The sequence below is a fragment of the Zalophus californianus genome, chromosome 1, assembly GCF_009762305.2.
Source record: "Zalophus californianus isolate mZalCal1 chromosome 1, mZalCal1.pri.v2, whole genome shotgun sequence".
Lineage (NCBI taxonomy): Eukaryota > Metazoa > Chordata > Mammalia > Carnivora > Otariidae > Zalophus > Zalophus californianus.
Window position 1 is genome coordinate 87494947 of NC_045595.1, and position 21630 is coordinate 87516576.

Genomic DNA, 21630 nt, shown 5'->3' on the forward strand with positions numbered 1-21630 from the left:
CCATCTCAAAATAAACTATGCGCACTCCATCTTTCTCTCAGCTTTGCTTCTGGGAGAAGCCCTGACAGAACTCTGTATCTAAATGTCGGCATACTATTTTTCAAACATATCAAGAATGTTAAGATGACTCTCCCCACAAAGTTCTGTAATTCACAGGAAAAATTGCAAATACCTAGCCTGGCAAATATGAGATGAAGAAAGCATTGTTTTTTTCCTCTGTGAAAGAATCAGTATTGGAGTTCTATGTTTGTATGAAGTCTGCCCCACGGTGAAAACACTGATGCTACAAAGAAAGAAAGCTAGGAAGGAGGAAAGAGACAAAAAACAATCATCATTCAGGAGAATCAGAAGTACATAAAGGATGGGCCTTGGACTTCTGGAGGATGATAAGGAAAATTGCTTTGAGGCAACAGAGTAAGAGGAGGGCTCCCTATGCTCTGGAAAAACGAGATATGAAAAGCAAATGAGAAGGACTGTAAATCACCAGGTAATCAAAGCAAAAGCTATTCTGCAGGGCCCTGCAGAAAGCTATCAGGAAAAGAAAAGTCAGGTCAACTCCCTGTGACTGAAAAAAACACAAAGCTGTCAAGTCTTGAAAATGAAGGGACTCATCTTGATATTTCTGATGGCATTCGGTGGTTGTAGTGGCTGCTGGTCTCTTCTGGGAATTGGGAGGAGGAGGCTCTTGTTGGATGTTCTCATACAAAGAGGAAGATAACTTGAACATATTTTTTCTCTCCACTGCATCCTGAAAATTGAATTGTGATGATAAAGATCAGGCAATTGTGCTGAAGCACTGAACTCTTTATGAAATAATAGCTCAAGTGCCCAACTCTAATCTCGTTCCCCTCTTTGTTGGGTAAGGGAAGGATTTGGCTATCACCTGACCGAACAGGTAAGAAGATGAAGTGTCAGTCACTATGTGCCCTGTGGTCAAAGTTCTCTCTGGTTGGGGTGCCTGGGTGGCTCAGTTGTTAGGCGTCTGCCTTCGGCTCGGGTCGTGATCCCAGGGTCCTGGGATCGAACCCCGCATCAGGCTCCCTGCTCGGCGGGAAGCCTGCTTCTCCCTCTGCCATTCCCCCTGCTTGTGTTCCCTCTCTCGCTGTGTCTCTGTCAAATAAATAAATAAAATCTTTAAAAAAAAAAATTCTCTCTGGTGAAGCAAGCCAGCTTGGCAAACATTCTAATATGGAAGGGCAAAGGTGACCATGGGTCCAGAGGAGAGAAAATTCTTGAGGCTGAAGGAGGGTTAAAAATAGAAGTGGAGGGGCGTGTGGGTGGCTCAGCCATTAAGCGTCTGCCTTCGGCTCAGGTCATGATCCCAGGGTCCTGGGATCGAGCCCCACATCGGGCTCCCTGCTCAGCAGGAAGCCTGCTTCTCCCTCTCCCACTCCCCCTGCTTGTATTCCCTCTCTTGCTGTGTCTCTTTCTGTCAAATAAATAAATAAAATCTTAACAAATAAATAAATAAAAATTTAAAAAAAAAGTGGAGGGGCGCCTGGGTGGCTGAGTCATTTAAGTGTCCAAATCTTGATCTCACCTCAGGTCTTGATTTCAGGGTTGTTAGTTCAAGCCCTGCATTGGGCTCCATGCTGGGTGTGGAGAAAGAAAGAAAGAGAGAGAGAGAGAGAAAGAAAGAAAGAGAGAGAGAGAGAGAGAGAGAAAGAAAGAAAGAAAGAAAGAAAGAAAGAAAGAAAGAAAGAAAGAAAGAAAGAAAGAAAGAAAGAAAGAAAAGGAAGGAAGAGAGAAAGGAAGAAAGAAAGAAAGAGAAAAAGAAAGATAAAGAAAGGAAGGAAGGAAGGAAGGAAGAAAGAAAGAAAGAAAGAAAAGAAAAGAGAGGGAGGGAGGGAGGGAGGGAGGGAGGGAGGGAAAGAAGTAGAGGAGAGGTAAGGAATTGACTGGTTGTGGAAATAAAATGTAACAAAACAATTGATCGACTCTAGTTCTCAGCCAAAAAGGACTTAGGAAGGGAAAAAGCTTGGAATCAAGTTTGGGGGAGCAATCTTAAAAGTTGTTGATGTCCCATCATCCTGCAGAAGAAAAAGTACATGAATTTGGGCAGCAGAGACAATCTGGTTAATACAGGAAATTCTGGCTAACACATATTTATTTGTGGACTTAGAGCCGAATAGTGTCACTGTCATCAACTGCAAAGAAGATTCCAGATTAGATGAATGGGCTATAGGGAGGTCCCACAGTAGTTCCAGTAGCTGACACATGCTAGGCTGACTACAGGTTGGTTTTCCCACTGATAATACTATGACTTTCTTCCCTGAATGTCACAGCTGAGGCCTTGTTACTCCTTTCTTATGGAGCAGAGAACAGATAGCCCTTCTTGAATCTTCCTGAATGCCAAGAAGTTTTTGTGGTAAGGAATGTGATCCAGGTGGCCCAAGTCATATCAGCTCATCTATGGTGGCAGGCAGCGAATATTTTTTTGAAAGATTATTTATTTGTGGTGATCTTGAAAGCATAGTTGATTCTCTTCCTAGGCTGGTCACTTCTGATTCTGAAACGCGAGGCATGATTTCTCCCAGAGTTTAGCTGAAGTGGTTTCACGTAGTGATTCTGGACAATGCATGCACAGGCCTGCAAATGCAATGAAAACCACACTAGGTCATTCATAACTGTAGGCACGAGCAGGTAACAGATGTGAACTGAATGGGTTCCTGAGCATTTCTTTACTTAATCTTTAAAAACTGAGTTCTGAACTTTCTATGTATAATATTAAAGTCAAAATGTGTCTTCCATTTTGAACTTAATGCAGTGTTTATCAGAATGTTATACTAACTTGATTGTGCAGTCACTCAATAATTACTCAAAGAATTGCATATACTTGATAATTCTGAAGAATTACTTAATCAATACTTAAAAGTTTGAAGAGATATCAAAATGTTCAAAATATCAAATGTCAGTGTTAAAGTTCTAATGAAACTTTAAGATCAAATAGATCACAGACTAAAAAGTACCAGTAATAAGGAAGATAGACAACCCTGGAGAAAAGGATGTTGGAGAAGAGATAAAGAGTGAACAGAAATCCCTCTGAGAATATTCATATTAACCTGATTAATGTCATGTACCCAAAGTCATGTACCCTGCCTTTGTAGGATATGTTGCTTACCTAAACTTGATTCTAGGCCTTTTTACCTTTTCTAAATTCCTTTTGGGTAAGAGGCGGAGTCCATCCGTAGATAACTAAACAGAATGAATGTGAATAATCAACAAGCAGTAATCAACGCAGGTGTAATTAATGTTAGGACATGGCCACAACTGGGAAGGCTCTAATGAACTTGTTCCTTTTTCCTACAGCACTCCCTTTTGGTTCAGTTTGATACAAATAACCCTGTCATATTCAAAATAGGACACTATCCCATTACTTTAACCCTTTCATAACCATTAGCAAATTATAGGGGAAAAGAAACTACTTTGACAGAGTCTGCTTAAACATTCTGAAACTCTACGATGCTCACTCAAAGCAGTCAACAATTGGTCTCTTTAAGTGTTGTTATCTAGGAATACAATTGTTTATTAAATGTATAATTAAGCTTATGGATCAGAAGATACCATATGTGAATATGTTAGTTTTCTGTTGTTGCACAACAAATTGCCACAAACTCAGTGGATTAAAACAACACACGTTTCTGGGGCACCTGGGTGGCTCAGTCAGTTGAGTGTCTGCCTTCGGCTCGGGTCATGATCCTGGGGTCCTGGGATCGAGCCCTGCATCGGTCCTGCTCGGCGGGGAGTCTGCTTCTCCCTCTGCTCGTGCTTTCTCTTTCTCTCTCTCAAATAAATAAATAAAAATCTTTTAAAAATTAAGACAAAAAACCAAAAACCCCACACATTTCTTACCTCAGTTTCTGTGGGTCAGGAATCTAGGCACAACTTAACTAGGACCCTTGCTCAGGATCTCACAAGGCTGCACTGAAGGTGTTAGGTGAGGCTGCAGTCTCATCTAGAGGCTCAACTGGGGAAGAATCCACTTCCAGCCAATATTGGCAGACTTTATTTACTTGTGGTTGTTAAGGCAGAGGGCCCTGGCTTCTGGCTGCCCATTGACTGAAGGATGCCTCAACTCCTAGAGGCTGCCTGAAGATCCTTGCCACCTGTGCTTTCCAACATGGCCATTTACTTTATCAAGCCAACAAGAAGGGTCCCTAGAGCAAGTCTGCTGGCAAGACAAAGGCTTGTGTAGCATAATGTAATCATGGCAGTGATATCTCATTGCCTTGACCATATCCTATTGGTTAGAAGCAAATCTTAGGTCTCATTTCCATTCAAGGGGAGAAGATTATACAAGATTATACAAGGGTGAGCACCCTTAGGCAAGGAGACTTGAATTGTGGAGGACCACCTTAGAGTCTGTCTGCATAGTACTCAATTACTAGATATCACGACCTTCTGAAAGGATGTATATTCCTCTCAGGGATTAAGTAAGGACACCTGATTGCCATGGAGCCAAGCGGCAAGGACCGTTGCCCTGTAATGCTCTCCTATACCTTGCGGCCTCTATTTCCACAGTCTGACTTGGAAAGGATCCACCGTCTCAGGCATCGGTACCTGCGAATGCTGGAGCAGCAGCAACCAAACCAGCCTTTGGAGGGCATCTCAGCAAACATGAAAAGGACCTAAGAGGCTTCCCTACTCTCTGCGCTTGAAAGTGCACACATAGCAAAAGCCTTTCTATAAAAACCAAACTCTATTTTTATCTGAGCAGAAAACAAAACAATCAAACAGCTAAAAAGAACAAAGTCTTCTGTTGGTTGATAACATAGATGTATTATGGCATCAACTTATTTAGTTTTTACCTATTTTTCTCCAAAAAACATTTTTTTCTCATCTTTTCATGGAAAGTTTCCATACAAGAGCTTCAGGACTGCTTTACACAGAGCCAGCTCCAACCTTGTTTTATCCTTGAAAACATCCTCAAGTGCCAAGCAAACCAACAATCTGAAGTAGGGAAAGGTCCTAGCCCCAACAATATCAAGATTGCTCATGAAAAAGACTTGACTGGCTGCAAGTGCCCGAGATTTCTGGATGTCACTATTATGTGGTTGTGCTTCAGTGCCCTGAAATAATGGCACTTTAATCTCATGTCCACCCATCACTGTCTGAAGAGGGAAAAAAAGCTAAAGATATAAAATACTGAGGAAAGGTGAGAGTACTGCCTCATTACCCATAAAATATGGTTTTATTGCAACACTGCAATATAATTCTTTTTCCCTCTAGTACTAAGAGTTATTTAGTCTTACGCACTCAAAGTTTTACTTCATGGCTTAATGTGAGAAAATCTCATTTTGCTTTGAAATTCTTGTTTTTGTGAAACTGGTTTCTCTGTAAATAATGGGTTTTCTTGCTCCTTCTGAAATGCACTTATTGTCTGGAATAGAGACTCGGCAGTGTCCTGGTGTTCTGCAGACGGAAATTCACAGAGAGCAGCAACATATATAGCCCGGGATGTATTAAAGTCTGAATAGCAAACATTCTGAGGCATATCATGGGTCAGATATGAGATAATTAGATACTATTATACGTATATATTTGTGTTTACTTGACACCTTTGCGACAGTTGGCACAATTGACAACCTCCTTCTAAAACAAAGAACAGGGGCGCCTGAGTGGCTCAGTTGTTTAGCATCTGTCTTTGGCTCAGGTCATGATCTCAGGGTCCTGGGATCGAGCCCCGCATCAGGCTGCTTGCTCGGCAGGGAGCCTGCTTCTCCCTCTCCCACTCGCCCTGCTTGTGTTCCCTCTCTCGCTGTATCTCTCTCTGTCAAATAAATAAATAAAATCTTTAAAAAAATAAATAAATAAAACAAAGAACAAACAGGGATGCCTGGGTGGCTCAGTGGGTTAAGCGTCTGCCTTTGGCTCAGGTCCTGATCCCAGGGTCCTGGGATCAAGTCCCTCATCGGGCTCCCTGCTCAGTGGGGAGTCTGCTTCTCCCTCTCCTTTTGCCCCTTCCCTCTGCTCTCAAATAAATAAATAAAATCTTTTTTAAATAAATAAAATAAAATAAAATAAAAATCTCTCTTTTATCCTGGAACACTATATATCACTTATCCCATCCTGTTGTACTTAATGGTACTCTCTTTTCCAAAATCTACCTCTAATCCCTTAAATTTTTTTCAGGTTGTATCTATGGTCTTTACCAATACTTAAATCCTGGCTCTGCTATATACAAAGCCATGCAAACCAGTCCATACGCTTAACCTCAGTGAGCCTCAGTTGCCCCACCTATAAGATGGGGCTAATGACATTATCCACTTAATTGCGTTGTGATGATTAAATTGACAGTATACATAAAGAACAATCCAGTGCTTAGCTGATGAAAGTCCTCTTGTATTCTCTTGTTTTCACCTGTTTAACACTCTCAGAGAACTCAGAGACCTGCAGGGAGAGGCTGCAGCTTTAACAACCACTGCATGCTACTGGGTATTTACCCCAAAGATACAAATGTAGGGACCCAAAGGGGTACGTGCACCCCAATGTTTATAGCAGCGATGTCCACAATAGCCAAACTGTGGAAAGAGCCAAGATGTCCATCGACAGATGAATGGATAAAGAAGATGTGGTATATATACACAATGGAATATTATGCAGCCATCAAAAGGAATGAGATCTTGCCATTTGCAACGACGTGGATGGAACTGGAGGGTGTTATGCTGAGTGAAATAAGTCAATCAGAGAAAGACATGTATCATATGACCTCACTGATATGAGGAATTCTTAATCTCAGGAAACAAACTGAGGGTTGCTGGAGTGGTGGGGGGTGGGAGGGATGGGGTGGCTGGGTGATAGACATTGGGGAGGGTATGTGCTACGGTGAGCGCTGTGAATTGTGCAAGACAGTTGAATCACAGATCTGTACTTCTGAAACAAATAACGCAACATATCTTAAGAAAAAAGAAAAAGAAGAAGATAACAGGAGAGGAAGAATGAAGGGGAGTAAGTCAGAGGGGGAGACAAACCATGAGAGATGATGGACTCTGAAAAACAAACTGAGGGTTCTAGAGGGGAGGAGGGTAGGGGGATGGGTCAGCCTGGTGATGGGTATTAAAGAGGGCACATTCTGCATGGAGCACTGGGTGTTATGAACAAACAATGAATCATGGAACACTACATCAAAAACTAATGATGTAATATATGGTGATTAACATAACAATAAAAAAATTAAAAAAAAAAAACAACCACTGCATGTGGATAATGGCCCAACTGAAATGGTCACCTTATCTCACCTGGGCATGACCCTTTTATCTTCAACTTCATGGTGGGCGTTTTTCTCTGACAGTTCAGCTGCCCCTCCCCAACAGTGTGTCTCAAATCAATCTTATCACCCTATTCTCCTTGAAAAAAAAGACCCTGGAAAACATTTGGTAATTCCTCAAAAAGGTAAACATAGAGTTACTGTATGGTCCATCAGTTCCACTTCTGGGTATATATCCAAGAGAACTGAAAATGTATATCCACACAAAAACTTGTACATGCATGTTCATAGCAGTATTATTCATAATTGGGACAGCCCAAATGCCCATCAACTGATGAATGGATGAATGAAATGAGATGGATCTGTACAATTAAATAATATTCAGCCATATAAAGGAATGGAATACTGGTACATGCTACAACATAGATAAACTTTGGAAACATGCTAAGTGAAAGAATCTTGACCTAGTGTCATGTATGATATGATTCCATTTATATGAAAAATCTGGAATAGGCAAACCCACAGAGGCAGAGAGTAGATTCATGGTTGTCAGGGCCTCTGGGGGATAGGAGAATCAGGAAGTGATGGATAATGGGTGCAAGGTTTCTTTTTGGGGTGATGGAAATGTTCTGGAATTACATAGTGCTGACAGTTCACAACATTGTGAGCATGCTAAAAACCACTGAAATGTATACTTTAAGAAGGTTAAAATGATGAATTTTATGCTGCGTAAATTTTATCTCAATTTTAAAAGCAACCTCTGTGGACAGAGCAGTGACACTAGTCTATGAAGGCAAGGGAAATTGAGCCAGAGACGCAGAAGGGGATCTTTGATCTCTAGTAACCCAAGGCACTCATTAACAACACCAGAACAAAGTCTTGAGGGGATGTCACTGTAATCGCTTCCAAGCCGTATTCAGAATCTGACCCCCAAGGCTCAACCAAGTGGGTCATTTATGCAGCTTTGCTGAAATATATTCAAATTCAGATCTAAAGACCAAAAATGGGGGTGGAAACTGAAGGGTGAAAATAGCCAAAGGAAGCACTTGAAATGGAAAAGAAGTTCCCCAGGGGACTCATTTATTATATTCTTTATTGCCAGGTTCATTTGGAAGGGCAATAAGTCATCTGCTCTGAATACATTTACTATTTCCAATGTATTTTCTGTTTATGTCCTTCTCTTTCTCCCTGCTTTTTCCTCCTTCATCAAAAGTTTGACCGTCAAGGCAAATAGGAGTTCTAGAACTTCACAACGTTTTATAAATAAAGCAAAATCCAGTCCTCATAAGGACTCAGCTTGAAGTCCGTTTCTTTGAAGGTAACCTGTCAGATGACCTGATTAAAGGTGAGGAGAAGATTTCGAGGAGTTTTCAAGACATGCTGTACTGCTTCTCACCAAAATTTTATTAATCTTCTGATTTTGGAAAAGTTCCCATGAAAAGGACCTGGGAGAAAAACATTCCCAAATTGTCCCTCAGTCGGTGGAACAGATCTTAATAGCTACCAAGTGAAGGAGTCCATGTGTTCCCACAGATGGCTGTTGAAAAATGAATCATGTTTATCAATTTGAGAAAACAGAAAGAAAAGAACAAGGAGTATAGAACCTCATGATTTAGCCAGGCCTCACTGAGAGCCTCGTGAATGGCCAAAGTCAAATAATCTGGAGTTAGTTGGCTCCTCCCACGTTCTTCTCTCCCCATCCTCAACTTTTATAACAAACAATGTTTCCAAAAGGGCAGCCACTACCCTCTGATCCTCCGTTTTACACCCCATGTGTCTGAAAATTATTAGGAAAAGCTGATGCATCCTGTATTAATTTTCAAGGGCTGTTGTAACAAAGTACCACAAACAACAGAAATTTATGGGGCGCCTGGGTGGCTCAGTTGTTAAGCGTCTGCCTTCAGCTCAGGTCATGATCCCAGGGTCCTGGGATCAAACCCTGCATTGGGTTCCCTGCTCAGCGGGGAGCCTGCTTCTCCCTCTCCCACTCCCCCTGCTTGTGTTCCCTCTCTCGCTGTCTCTCTCTGTCAAATAAATAAATAAAATCTTTAAAAAAATGAAACAAAACAAATTTATTGTCTCATGTTGCAGAGGCTGGAAGTCCACAATCAAGGTGTCAGCACAGTTGATTCCTCTTGAGGGTGGTGAGGGCTTGAGGGTTTGTTCCAGGCCTCCTCTCCTATGTCTCTCTGCAGCATCTCCTCTCTATCTTTGTCTTTGTGTCCAAACTTCTCCTTTTTATAAGAACGCTCATTATATTGGATTAGGGTCAACACTTAATGATCACGTTTTAACTTGATTACCACTGCAAAGACCCCATCTCCAAAAAAAGGTCACGCTCTGAGGCACCAGAGGTTAGGACTCCCAACATCTCTTTTTGTGGGAGACACAGTTCAACCCATAACACTGGTCTAGGCAACTTAAGGAAGAGCTGAGGGAGAGGCCCTTTCTCTTACTGTCTAGCTAATTCTCTGTTGGAGTTCTTCTAGGGGAGTTTGGTTCTGGGCCAACCAGGAATGACTAGGACCAGGGGTTTTATAGGGTTGTTCAAGAAGAAAAGCCTGCAGGGAGCAGAGGATAAAAAGATGTATGGAGGGGCACCTAGGTGGCTCAGTCTTTAAGTGTCTGCCTTTGGCTCAGGTCATGATCCCAGAGTCCTGGGATGGAGTCCCATGTTGGGCTCCCTGCTCAGCGGGAAGCCGCTTCTCCCTCTCCCACTCCCCCTGCTGTGTTCCCTCTCTCTCTGTCAAATAAATAAATAAAAATCTTAAAAAACAAAAAAAAGATGCATGGAATTACCAGGAGTCTTGAGGACAAAGCTACAATCAGAGGACCTGGGGTCCCGCCAAATTGAGTAAGATAGGCAAAGAACAGAGTCTAGGACACATCATAGAAGCTCCCCAAGAATCAATTGAAGAGAAAAGAAATGCAGAAGACCAAGCTGGGCACAAATACAAGACAATTCAAGGTGAGATTATATCAGCCAGGAAGTCTCAGATGTAAACAACAGAAATGCACTCCAGCTGATTTCAAGAGAAAACAAATTCATTATGAGAATGTTGGGAATACAAGGAAACTTTTAGGGGAGAATAATAGGTTTACTATCTTGCTTGTGGTGATGGTTTTATGGGTATACACATACGCCAACATTGATCAAATTGTACACTTTATTTTTTTTTATTTTTTTTAAAGATTTTATTTATTTATTCATGAGAGACAGAGGGAGAGAGAGAGAGAGAGAAAGAGAGAAGCAGAGGGAGAAGCAGGCTCCCAAGGAGCAGGGAGCCCGATGCGGGACTCGATCCCAGGACACTGGGATCATGACCTGAGCTGAAGGCAGACGCTTAACGACTGAGCCACCCAGGCACCCCAAATTGTACACTTTAATATGCATTTTATTGCATGTCAGTTGTACCGCAATAAAATTTTTTTTAAAAAAGGATATTGAAAATTTCTGTACACTGATATGGGGAGTATAAGTTTGTATAGTCACTTTGGAAAACATTGTGGCAGTGTCTATGAAAACTGAACACATGCATATCCAATGCCCTGTCATTTCCACTCCTAAGTAACCACCCATTAGAAATGCACCCAAATCTTCATCAAAAACATGTAAAACAATGTTCATAGCAGCACTTCTCATATTAAAAGTGTAAATGGTGTAAATGCCCGTCAACAATGTAATGGTGTGCAGAAAATGTTAACTCTGTAAGCCTGGGCTACTCAGCTGCTGTACGTTCCCAAGTCCTCAGGACTACCTTTGGCTTAGCTCCTAGAAGATTTCTGAGCTTTTGCAATATCCTGCCTGAAAAGAGTGTCTTTATATGCCCAAAGCTGTGGGCTATGCCAATTAGTTTAAACTAACAATGTGATTTATGTGAATGCCTATTTTTGTATGCTTGAGCCTCTAGGTCATAATGAATGAGTTTGACCTGTGTCAGGATGGATACTGGGTAGCTAAGGTCAGCAATGGGGACACTGCACGCCTTCATGACTGGCCTCAAACAACAGCAATAAACCCTGGACACCAGGGTTGGATGGGCTTCCCTGATTGGCAACACCTTGTCATACATACTTGTGGAAAAATTAAGTGCTGTCCATGTATGTGACTCCCCCAGGAGAGGACAACTAGAAGCTTGTACCTGGTTTCCTCTGAACTCAGCCCTCTATAACTTTCCCCTTTGCTGATTTCTATAAGCTGTCACTATAATAAAACTTAACTGTGGGTACAACAGCTTTTGAGTTCTGTGAGTCCTTCTAGCAAATCCCTGAACCTGAGGGTGGTCTTGGGGACCCCCAATACAAGTGGATAAATATAGTGTATTTATAAAATGCAATGCTTTACTATTCCGATAAGAGCAAGCTACAACTATACCAAACAATAAGGATGAATATCACAAACATAATGTTGGACATACACAAGAGAATATGTGGGCAGATTTGATTTGTATAAAGTGAAAAAAGGAAAAAGAAAAAATAGGCACAACTAATTCATGATGCGAGGAGTCATGACTATGGTTGTCTTGGATGGCAGAGGGTAGTAACGTGGAGGGTGAATAAGGAAGCTTCTAGGACATTAGTAATGTTCTATTTCTTGATCTGGGTACCAGTTATGTCAGTTCATGAAAACTCAGTTTATGAAAAATCATCACTTCTGTGGTATATAAACACACACATACTTACATATGAATATTAGTATATACATACACATGTACATTACACTTTAATAATAGAAATGTTACAGAATATTGGATGGTATGCAGCATCTTTAGAAAAACTAGACAATCAGGCTGGCAGACTATGTAACTGGAAAAAAGCCCAAAATCTCACCATGGAACTGGTCTAGCAAAAGCCCCACTGCTATACTGATAGACACCAGATGGCCATCTGCTAGGCCATCCTTACCAAGGCCACTAGGAATGTTGTCCCTGAAGAATGGATGTAACTGCTCTTACTGCAGCTGCTGCTTCCTGTCCCTACAAGGAACTCGGTGTGGTCTCTGCTTCTTCCCTGGACCTGCTTCTTTAAAAAAAGTGTGGGTATTGGTCATGGTCATGGACGAGGGCTAGGTCATGGGCTTTCATCCTAGCAGTGAGGATGCTAGAAAAAATGAGTCTGGTATTTTGTGGTGTCTATGTTGGGAAACAAGCTCATCCTCATTAGAATAAATTACAGATGCTGGATAGTCGAAAGAATGAGAAATGTCCATCAAAGGTATTTTGCATCTGGAGAGTTAAACCAAGATCAAAAATGCTTACTGAGTCCCAACTATGTGTCAGGGACCAAGTTAGAAGCCTTTATATATATGAGAACACTTGATCTGTGTTTTCACACATGCTCTGTGAGATAGTATAGACCCCAGACAGACCTGAGAAATCTTCTTCGAGGTATTCCTTGAGCATTCAGCCAAGTACTGATCTGCCCATGCATCATCTGCAAACTACCTGCGGCTGGGGAAAAAACATCTAAAAGGATTAGAGAACACTACCTGGTGCTCACACAGGGCTCATAGTATATGTTCACAGACCAGACAGGAAAACTCCTAAATCACAGGGCAATGGGTAGAAAACTCAGGAAGATCTTGCCTCAGTAGCAGAAAATAATTAGCTCTGGTTAAAAATTGCTAAATCATAAAAGCAAGACCCCCAAAGATCAAACTATCCAACTAACTTAACATTCCAGAATAAAGCTCAAGAATATTTATGGGAACACGAAAATATCCAGCATCTAACAAGGTAAATTTTACATCTGGCCTCCAAACAAAGATTACCAGGCAGACAAAGAAATAGAGAACCGTGACCCATGAGGAGAATCATCAATTAATTGAAATTAACTCAGAACTGATACAGATGTTAGAATTAGAAGATGAGCACATTAAAACAGTCATTATAACTGTATTCCATATGTTCCAACTGTTAAGTAGAGACATGGAAAATATAAAAATATAATAAAAGATCCAAGTAGAACTTCTAGAGACAAAAACTGTAATGACTAAGATGAAAAATACACCAGATAAAACTAGTGACAGATTAGACATGGCAAAAGAAAAGATTAGTGAATTGAAGACATAGCAATAGGAGGTATACAAAGTGAAACACACAGAGAAAAAAGAAAACAGAAAAAGGGAATCGATGTACTGTGGGACAACTCAAGTGGCCTGCTATATATGTTATTGGAGTCTCTGAAAGGGAGAGGGAGAAGCATTTGAGGAAATGATGGACACAAAATTTCCAAACTATGAAAATTATATACCCACAGATCAAAGTTCAGTGAACAATAAGCACAAGAAACATGAAGTAAATAACACCACAACACATCATCACGTTGTTCTTAACAGTGATAAAAAAAATTTTTTTTAAATGATTTGATGTGGTAGAAGAATCTTTCTGAGTCACTGAACAGATCTGGGACCGTGTTCTGGAAATTACCAGCTTTTATTATCTTCTCAGAACTTTTCAAAGCCATACACACTCTAGGAAGATTCGATTAGAAGGGAAAGAGCCAGGAAGCAAAGAGACAAGTTAGGAGGGTTTTGCAGGAATCCAGTGGACCTGAACTAGGGCTGTGAAATAGAGAGGGAAAGTAGGAGACATTTAGGAAGTAAAATCGGCAGTACTGGGAGACTGCTTGTGAACCTAAAAAACAGTTCTTGCTGGCAACTTGTAGATGGTGTCAGAATTCATAGAGCCAAGGGGGAAGACAAAGATTGAATTTTAGACACTCTGAGTTTGAGGTACATATGGGCTCTCCATTTAAACCTGGGGAAGATTTCTGGCCCACAGATACAGCTTTGGGAGTCACTAACCCATAATTTGAACGTCCTCAAGTCCTCCAGCCTTCTTGTGACACCTTACCTTTCACACTGAACAAAATGACCCGAATTTTGTGGACACCTGGGTGGCTCAGTGGGTTAAGCATCTGTCTTCAGCTCAGGTCATGATCCCAGGGTCCTGGGATTGAGCCTGCTTCTGCTTCTGCCTTGGCCCCTCCCCTCCACTCATGCTTTCTCTCTGGCTCTCTCTCTCTCTCTCTCTCTCTCTCTCTCTCTCTTAAATAAATAAATATTTTAAAAATAAAAATAAAAACTAAAATGACCTGAATTTCAATCCAATGCATGCCAATGCCTAAAGTCTGGGTCCACCAAACATTCTTAGCTCAAAGTTGAGAAAGAAGCTAGAATCCAGACCCCTGAAGAGGGGGGCACTGGCCAGCTGGTACTCTTGTGTCCGGACCTGGCTGTGCTGGTACGTCTGAGCGGGGTAAGGGGGCAGATTCTGAGAGTGTTGGAAAGACTGAAAGCTTTTTCACCTCTATTATAGAGATGGCCAGCTGCTGCCAAGGGGCTGCTCCCAGGGTGAAGAAGTGTTGCTGGTGTGAGTCTCAAGAGCAGGAAGCAAAACTGAAATGGAAAGGAGCAAGTCCCTTTTTATTCCTTCAAACTTGCAGTGGCCCTCCATCGGCCAAGCCAAATGGGGAATAGCTGGCAAAGGGGACCGTGGTCTGTAGAATCCCAGCATCACTGAGTATAGAACGATGTGTTAGGAGCTGAGAGACAGGGACTTAATAACTGGCACACTCTGCCTGGGGGGAAAGGGTGTCCTTGATTGCTCTCTTCTTGCGGCTCTGATCAGAAGCGGTGGTCCTGAGGAATGGCTGTATTGAATCTTGCTTGCTGATCTCATGGAGCTGCATGCACTTCCAGTAGGGAAAGCAGAACATGATTTCAGTCATAAGTGACATCTCCTCTTGGGGGGACAAAGTGAACTCGGCATTTCAGAATCAAGAGGGAGAGCCTAAGCTAGAACAAGACTAAAAAGCGATTGTCCTATAAAATTCTTTTCAAATGTGCACTTTAGCTCTGACATGTTTAAAATTAGCAAAATGAAATTCCTCATTCAGATGTTACAGCCAGTCTGATATCTACTGAATTCCAAATGGTGATCTCAGCATTACACCTGCCACCACCAATAGCAAGAAACCCAGCCGCAGGGGCGCCTGGGTGGCTCAGTTGGTTAAGCGACTGCCTTTGGCTCAGGTCATGATCCTGGAGTCCTAGCATCGAGTCCCGCATTGGGCTCACTGCTCAGCAGGGAGTCTGCTTCTCCCTCTGACCCTCCCCCCTCTCATGTGCTCTTCTCTCTCATTCTCTCTCTCAAATAAATAAATAAAATCTTAAAAAAAAAAAAAAGAGAAGAAAAAGAAACCCAGCCGCCGATGGGAGGGAACTTAGCAGCTCTGGCAATGTTCAACTGCCAAGTGAAGGCACCTGTTGCAGGGCTGCCTCTGAAAAACAAAGGCGTAAGCTCCTAAAAAAGACCAAAGTGTAAAAGACAATGCAGATGGAAGTTGAGAATCGGGCACCTGCTGTGAAGGGGGGTGGGGAGGGTCTGTTTTTACATAAGATATGCCTGGTAGAAAGCCATCAAAAACACTTGAGAGAAAAATCTTGGGAAGGAGAAACTCTTGACAAGCTCTTGGAAAACAACTTGTTTACAGATTTACAGCTCCATGAAGAAAGGAGAATCAACCCATGCTGTCATTACTCTTCCAATTCCGTGTGACAAGTGCAATAACAGCATTTCTGTGGCTCTACCCACCCCTTCAACCTTAGATGCTGTTTGAGCTTGACAAGCCTTGGAGTTTAAAACATTGCTTTCCTCATGGAGCATCTTGGAATCAGAGGACGTCAGGACTAGAGGACCTCGGAGCAAGAGCAAATCACAAAGAGCTGAAAGGAATTCTGTAGCAATAAAGATTTTATAACTGTAAACAAAGGCCTCTGGGGAGATAGAATTATATGTAAGTGTCTGAAAACTCATATTAAGGAAGGAAAGAAATGGTTGAGGATAGTTTAAGGAAATAACTAAAAAAAAAATTTAAAGAAAGCAACTGTAAATTAGGATGAGAATTATACTTTAATGCTGAAGCTAGAAAGTAATGGAGACTTTCTTCATTTTGAAGAAATGTTTTACATCATTAAATAATACAGAGATCTTTCATCCAGGAAACTCAAGCATTTCTCAATAAATTCTGAGTAGGCAATATTGTTCAAAATTTTATAGAGACATGGATCCTCACATAGAAGAAAGATAAAACAATTTAGGTATAAACAAGAATTGTTCCAGCCATTCTTTTTTTTTTTTAAGATTTTATTTATTTATTTGAGAGAGAGAAAGAGTGCACAAGCAGGGGAGAGGAGCAGAAGGAGAGGGAGAAGCAGGATCCCAGCTAAGCAGGGAATCCCACGTGGGGCTCGATCCCAGCACCCTGGGATCATGACCTGAGCCAAAGGTAGACGCTACACTAGTCATTCTTACTGAGCACAACCATGTGCGAAAATCCTCAAGGGCCTTAAATCTCTGTTTTTATCCTAAGTCAACTTGACCCATTATTACAGGCTGAATGTTTACCCCCCCATCCACCCCCCAAAAAACCCTCATATGTTGAATCCCTAACCTCAAGACAGGGCCTCTAAGTAAGTAATTAAGGTTCAATGAGGTAATAAAGGTGGGACCCTCATCCAATGGGATTAGTGTCCTTTTAAAGAGAGACACTAGAGCACCCTCAATCTCTCTCATCTCTCTCTCTCTCTCTCTTTGTCTTTGTGCATACCCACCAAGGAAAGACTATAAGGACATAGTGAGAGGTGACTGTCTACAAATCAGGAAGAGAGTCCTTACCAGAAACCAACTTTACTGGCACCTCAATCAGAACCACAAGAAAATAAATGTTTCAGCCCCGCCCCAGTCCGTGGTAGTTTGTTACAGGAGCCAGAACAGACTAAGATACCAAACAAATCATATACGTTGTTATGTAACTGCTCACAGGTAAATCATTGCATAAATTCTCCACTGATGATGGAGGATTAGCATTTGTTCATTGCCTATGTGCGAATTCTCTTTCAGGAAAGTTGTTTTATTTTTATCTTTCAGTGAAAACTTTTTATGGCATTGGCTTGACACACTGGGAAATGGTAGCATCAAGTAAACAACTGTCATGGAGCTTGGTTTGAGCCCAGGAATTATGTTCAAGACCAGGAGTATAAGGAAAGAAAAGGTGACTGTCATTATTTGGAAGCCCAGTCTCTATGTGTCACAGGGATAGAGAGGACCCTAACCACATATCTGTTACTTCAACCACAATTAATCCAGACCTAAAATAGCTCACTAGTCACAGGGCTTTAAATAGAAATGATGACAACATAAAAGTTGATTGGTGTGTCTTTCAGCTTATTTATTTCATAAGCAAATATATTAGGTACCTATTGTACACCAGGCATCCTGCTTAGAGATATAAAAATAGCTGGGGAGGTAATCTATATAATGGTTAAGAGTTTGGGACTTGAAGTCAAATAAAAATCTGGAAAACAGTATGGAGGTTCTTCAAACAGTTGAAAATAGAGTTACCCTATTATCCAGCAATTGCACTACTGGGTATTTACCCCAAAGATATAAATGTAGGGATCCGAAGGGGCACCTGCACTCTACATGTTTATAGCAGCAATGTCCACAATAGCCAAACTATGGAAAGAGCCTAGATGTCCATCAACAGATGAATGGACAAAGAAGATGTGGTATACATATACACTGGAATATTATGCAGCCATCAAAAAAATGAAATATTGCCATTTGCAATGACGTGGATGGAACTAGAGGGTATTATGCTAAGCGAAATAAATCAATCAGAGAAAGACATGTATCATATGATCTCACTGATATGAGGAATTTGAGAAACAAGACAGAGGATCATAGGGGAAGGGAGGGAAAAATGAAACAAGATGAAGCCAGAGGGGGAGACAAACCACAAGAGACTCTTAATCTCAGGAAACAAACTGAGGGTTGCTGGAGTGGTGGGGGGTGGGAGGGATGGGGTGGCTGGGTGATAGACATTGGGGAGGGTATGTGCTCTGGTGAGTGCTGTGAATTGTGTAAGACTGATGAATCACAGACCTGTACCCCTGACACAAATAATACATTGTATGTTAATTTAAAAAATTAAAATTTTAAAAATAAAAAATTGGGGATGATAGAGTTAAGCATCACTGTGATAAACAATTTCTCTACCCCAAATTGCAATCACATTATCTTTCTTTTAGATAACATGAGCTGCCACCCCCATCAGACTCCTGCCCCCCTCATTCCCAATGGAGGTTTTCACAGGAGGTGGCAACAAAAACTGAGTTACCCAGGTAAACACCTCTGGACTGGGCCTTTCCCCTAGAACTCAGGACAAGTACTTAAGGATTATCTGAGGTACCAGGCTTTCTGGCCACTGAACTTCCACCCACACAATGGAGTCAGAGAAATGGGAAAGGGAAATTGGATCACTTCTTGATTCTAAGAGCCATCCCCCACCAAGGTAGGCCTAGCCCAGCCACACATCTGCTTTCAATTTCACCCTTAACCTTTTAAAACCAAGCATTAGAAGAGAACACACCAACCTGCCCACCCACCCCCACCCTCCATTCTCCTAGTTAGCCAAAGCTCCTTTACTTAGGAAAAAAAAAGTTATGTTCCTTATTGCTAAAACCATATTTTTAGTTTTCATAGAGAATTATAGGTAGCACAACCACCAATTTAAAAGTTCCCCCAGGGCTGAACCATTGCTCTCCCCTCCTTAGGAAGAAATACCTCTGTCTTCTCTTTCTGGGTTAGTGTTACTCCTCTCAGAAAGAGCAAAGCATGACTGCTAAGCGGAAGGTGGAAGGTAGTCATGGTCCTGAGGAGAAGGTGAAACAACCACAAAGACCAGCCTCCGAGCTCACCAGGAACAGTAAGCTTGCTGGGGATGTTTTGTGTTTCTATTAGTGGACCAGTTTGCAGTAAACTCAAGACTGGATGAAAGGAGGGGCGCCTGGGTGGCTCAGTCGTCAAGTGTCTGCCTTCGGCTCAGGTCATGATCCCAGGGTCCTGGGTTGGAGCCCCACCTCGGGCTCCCTGCTCAGCCAGGAGCCTGCTTCTCCCTCTCCCACTCCCCCTGCTTGTGTTCCCTCTCTTGCTGTCTCTCTCTCTCTGTCAAATAAATAAATAAATAAAATCTTAAAAAAAAAAAGACTGGATGAAAGGAGACAGAGTTAGTGGAGACTCCTGCCCAAACTGCTTTAGATGAACAGATTACGCTTGGGGAGCGGTTTGTGGAAAACCGTGATTTTGGAGATTCTTGACATGAGGGGGCTGCCTGTCCCAAGTCCGAGATTCCCCCTTCCCCAACTGGAATGGAACACGGTGTTAGTGGCAGAAAAGGGAGAGAGGGAATGTTGTGTACAGCTAGTTGTGGTTTCTGGTGCTGAGCTGAAAGGGTTGTCTCCCTGAGCTGAGACGACTGCTAGTGTGCATCAGCTTGTTAAGAGGAACTGAGGGAGAGTTTGAGAGCAATACCGTATCAAGTCGAGAGATCACTGAGAAGACAGAACTTGGCGGGAGGTGCACGTGAAGCTTGATAACTGCAGGAGCTCCCTCATGGAGGAGTGGCTATGAAAGAAATGAGCTGGGGAAAATCCCCCCACTGCCAGGGAAGTACATTTTAAAATGTGATTCTAGGGGCGCCTGGGTGGCTCAGTTGGTTAAGTGTCTGCCTTTGGCTGAGGTCATGATCCCAGGGTCTTGGGATGGAGCCCCACATCGGGCTCCCTGCTCAGCAGAGAGCCTGCTTCTCCTTCTCCCTCTGCTTGTGCTCTTTCTCTTTCTCTCTCTCTCTCTAATAAATAAATAAAATCTTAAAAAAAAAATAAAATGTGATTCTGATGGGAGCTCTCAAATGCTCCAGCACAAGGTCTCTACCCTTCAACCTCCACCTGACAAATCACTCCACAGCCCCGTGTCTTACCAGACAGCACCCAAACCCATGGTCCCTGGACCACCAGCATCAGCAACACTCGGGAAGTTAATACAAATGCAAAATCTCACTCTTCCGCCCCCAACCTACTGAATCAGAAACCGTGAGGGTGGGGCCAGTGATGGTGCTTTAACAAGCCCTCCAGGTGATTCTAATGCATGTTCAAGTTTGTTTTAACCTATGCAGAAAAACATCTTTTTCCTAAGTGGAGGACAAGTGTCCCAGGGGTTCAGAGGTATTGTAAAGTTCAAGAAATCAATACTTGAAGCCGGAAAGCAGAAGGCGTAGAAGTTGTATAGCTCACAGAGCAATTAGAAACACCGAAACTGTTGAATTTGGTTGTAACAGGAACAGGGGGAGGCGGGTTGATTGTGGATTTTGGGAAAGTAAAAATTCACCATCTGCAGGTGTAAGATAATTACTCCCTATATGGCGGGAGCACCAAGAAAATGTCATATCAAGTAGCACAGAAAATTTCCTAACACAAAAGGTAGAATGTTGGTGCTGCATATACTTGCCCTAAGGAGCCATGGTGAAAGCCTCCCTTTCCCTTCACCTGATTTCATTTACAGCTGTCCTTGGGGGAGCAAGAAACTGAGCCAATATCCACAGACCTAGTGGGATGAGAGTGATTTCTCAGTGGAATTCATAATAAAAAATGGTTTCTGTTTTCTGGGCTAGCTGCTTCTCCAACATTCTCACTACTTGCCCTTCATTTTATCTCTGGGCTGGATTAATTCCCAGAGAATGGAGTCATTTTCCTGATAGAAACTCTCAGCACTGATTGAAAGGAGAAAGAGAAGGGGTATTAGTGGGGTTTTGGTGTTTGTCCTGATGCACTTTGGAAACACCGTCAAGTCAGAGGCATCCTGGAGACACGCTTTCTGGTTTCTGTTCCTGTTTCTCATTCTGATTTTTTTTTTTAAAGATTTTATTTACTTATTTGACAGAGAGAGACACAGCGAGAGAGGGAACACAAGCAGGGGGAGTGGGAGAGGGAGAAGCAGGCTTCCAGCCCAGCAGGGACCCCGAGGTGGGGCTCCATCCTAGGACCCTGGGATCATGAGCTTGGTGGAAGGCAGAGGCTCAACGACTGAGCCACCCAGGCGCCCCTCTGCTGGTTATTTTTCTATCGAATAAAAGACAGTGGCAGGCAGTGAATTGTACAAATAACAGGTAATCGCTTCCACTCCATATTGTGCCACTTTGCAGGGGGGCAGAATAAACCCTCACCACTGGGCAGGTCCACTGGGTTCTCTCAGTCCTTGGGGACGTACACTGTAGCCACCCGATCTCTGGTCAACTGCCATTCACCAAGGCAACTGAGTCACAGTGGCAATCAAACCATCACTCCTCCAGGCTGAGATGGCAGACATGTCCTTACCGGGTGAATACAACGGGACTGTGACTCTCCCACATCATATCTGTATTACATAGTGAGCAAAACTGGGCGCCTGGGTGGCTCAGTCGGTTGAGTGTCTGCCTTCGGCTCAGGTCCTGATTGATCCCGGGGTCCTGGGATCAAGGCCTACATCCGGCTCCCTGCTCAGCGGGGAGCCTGCTTCTCCCTCTCCCTCTGCCCCTCCCCC

General features: G+C 42.5%; 1 long non-coding RNA gene across 1 annotated transcript in view; it reads right to left on the reverse strand.

The window, feature by feature from the left end:
* Positions 1–2099: 2099 nt before the first annotated feature.
* The window catches only part of LOC113916733, a 54927-nt gene continuing 35396 nt past the window's right edge, over positions 2100–21630 (reverse strand). The window contains exon 5 of the long non-coding RNA XR_004820090.1: positions 2100–2589. This is a non-coding gene — a long non-coding RNA (uncharacterized LOC113916733). The remainder of the gene's footprint in view (positions 2590–21630) is intronic.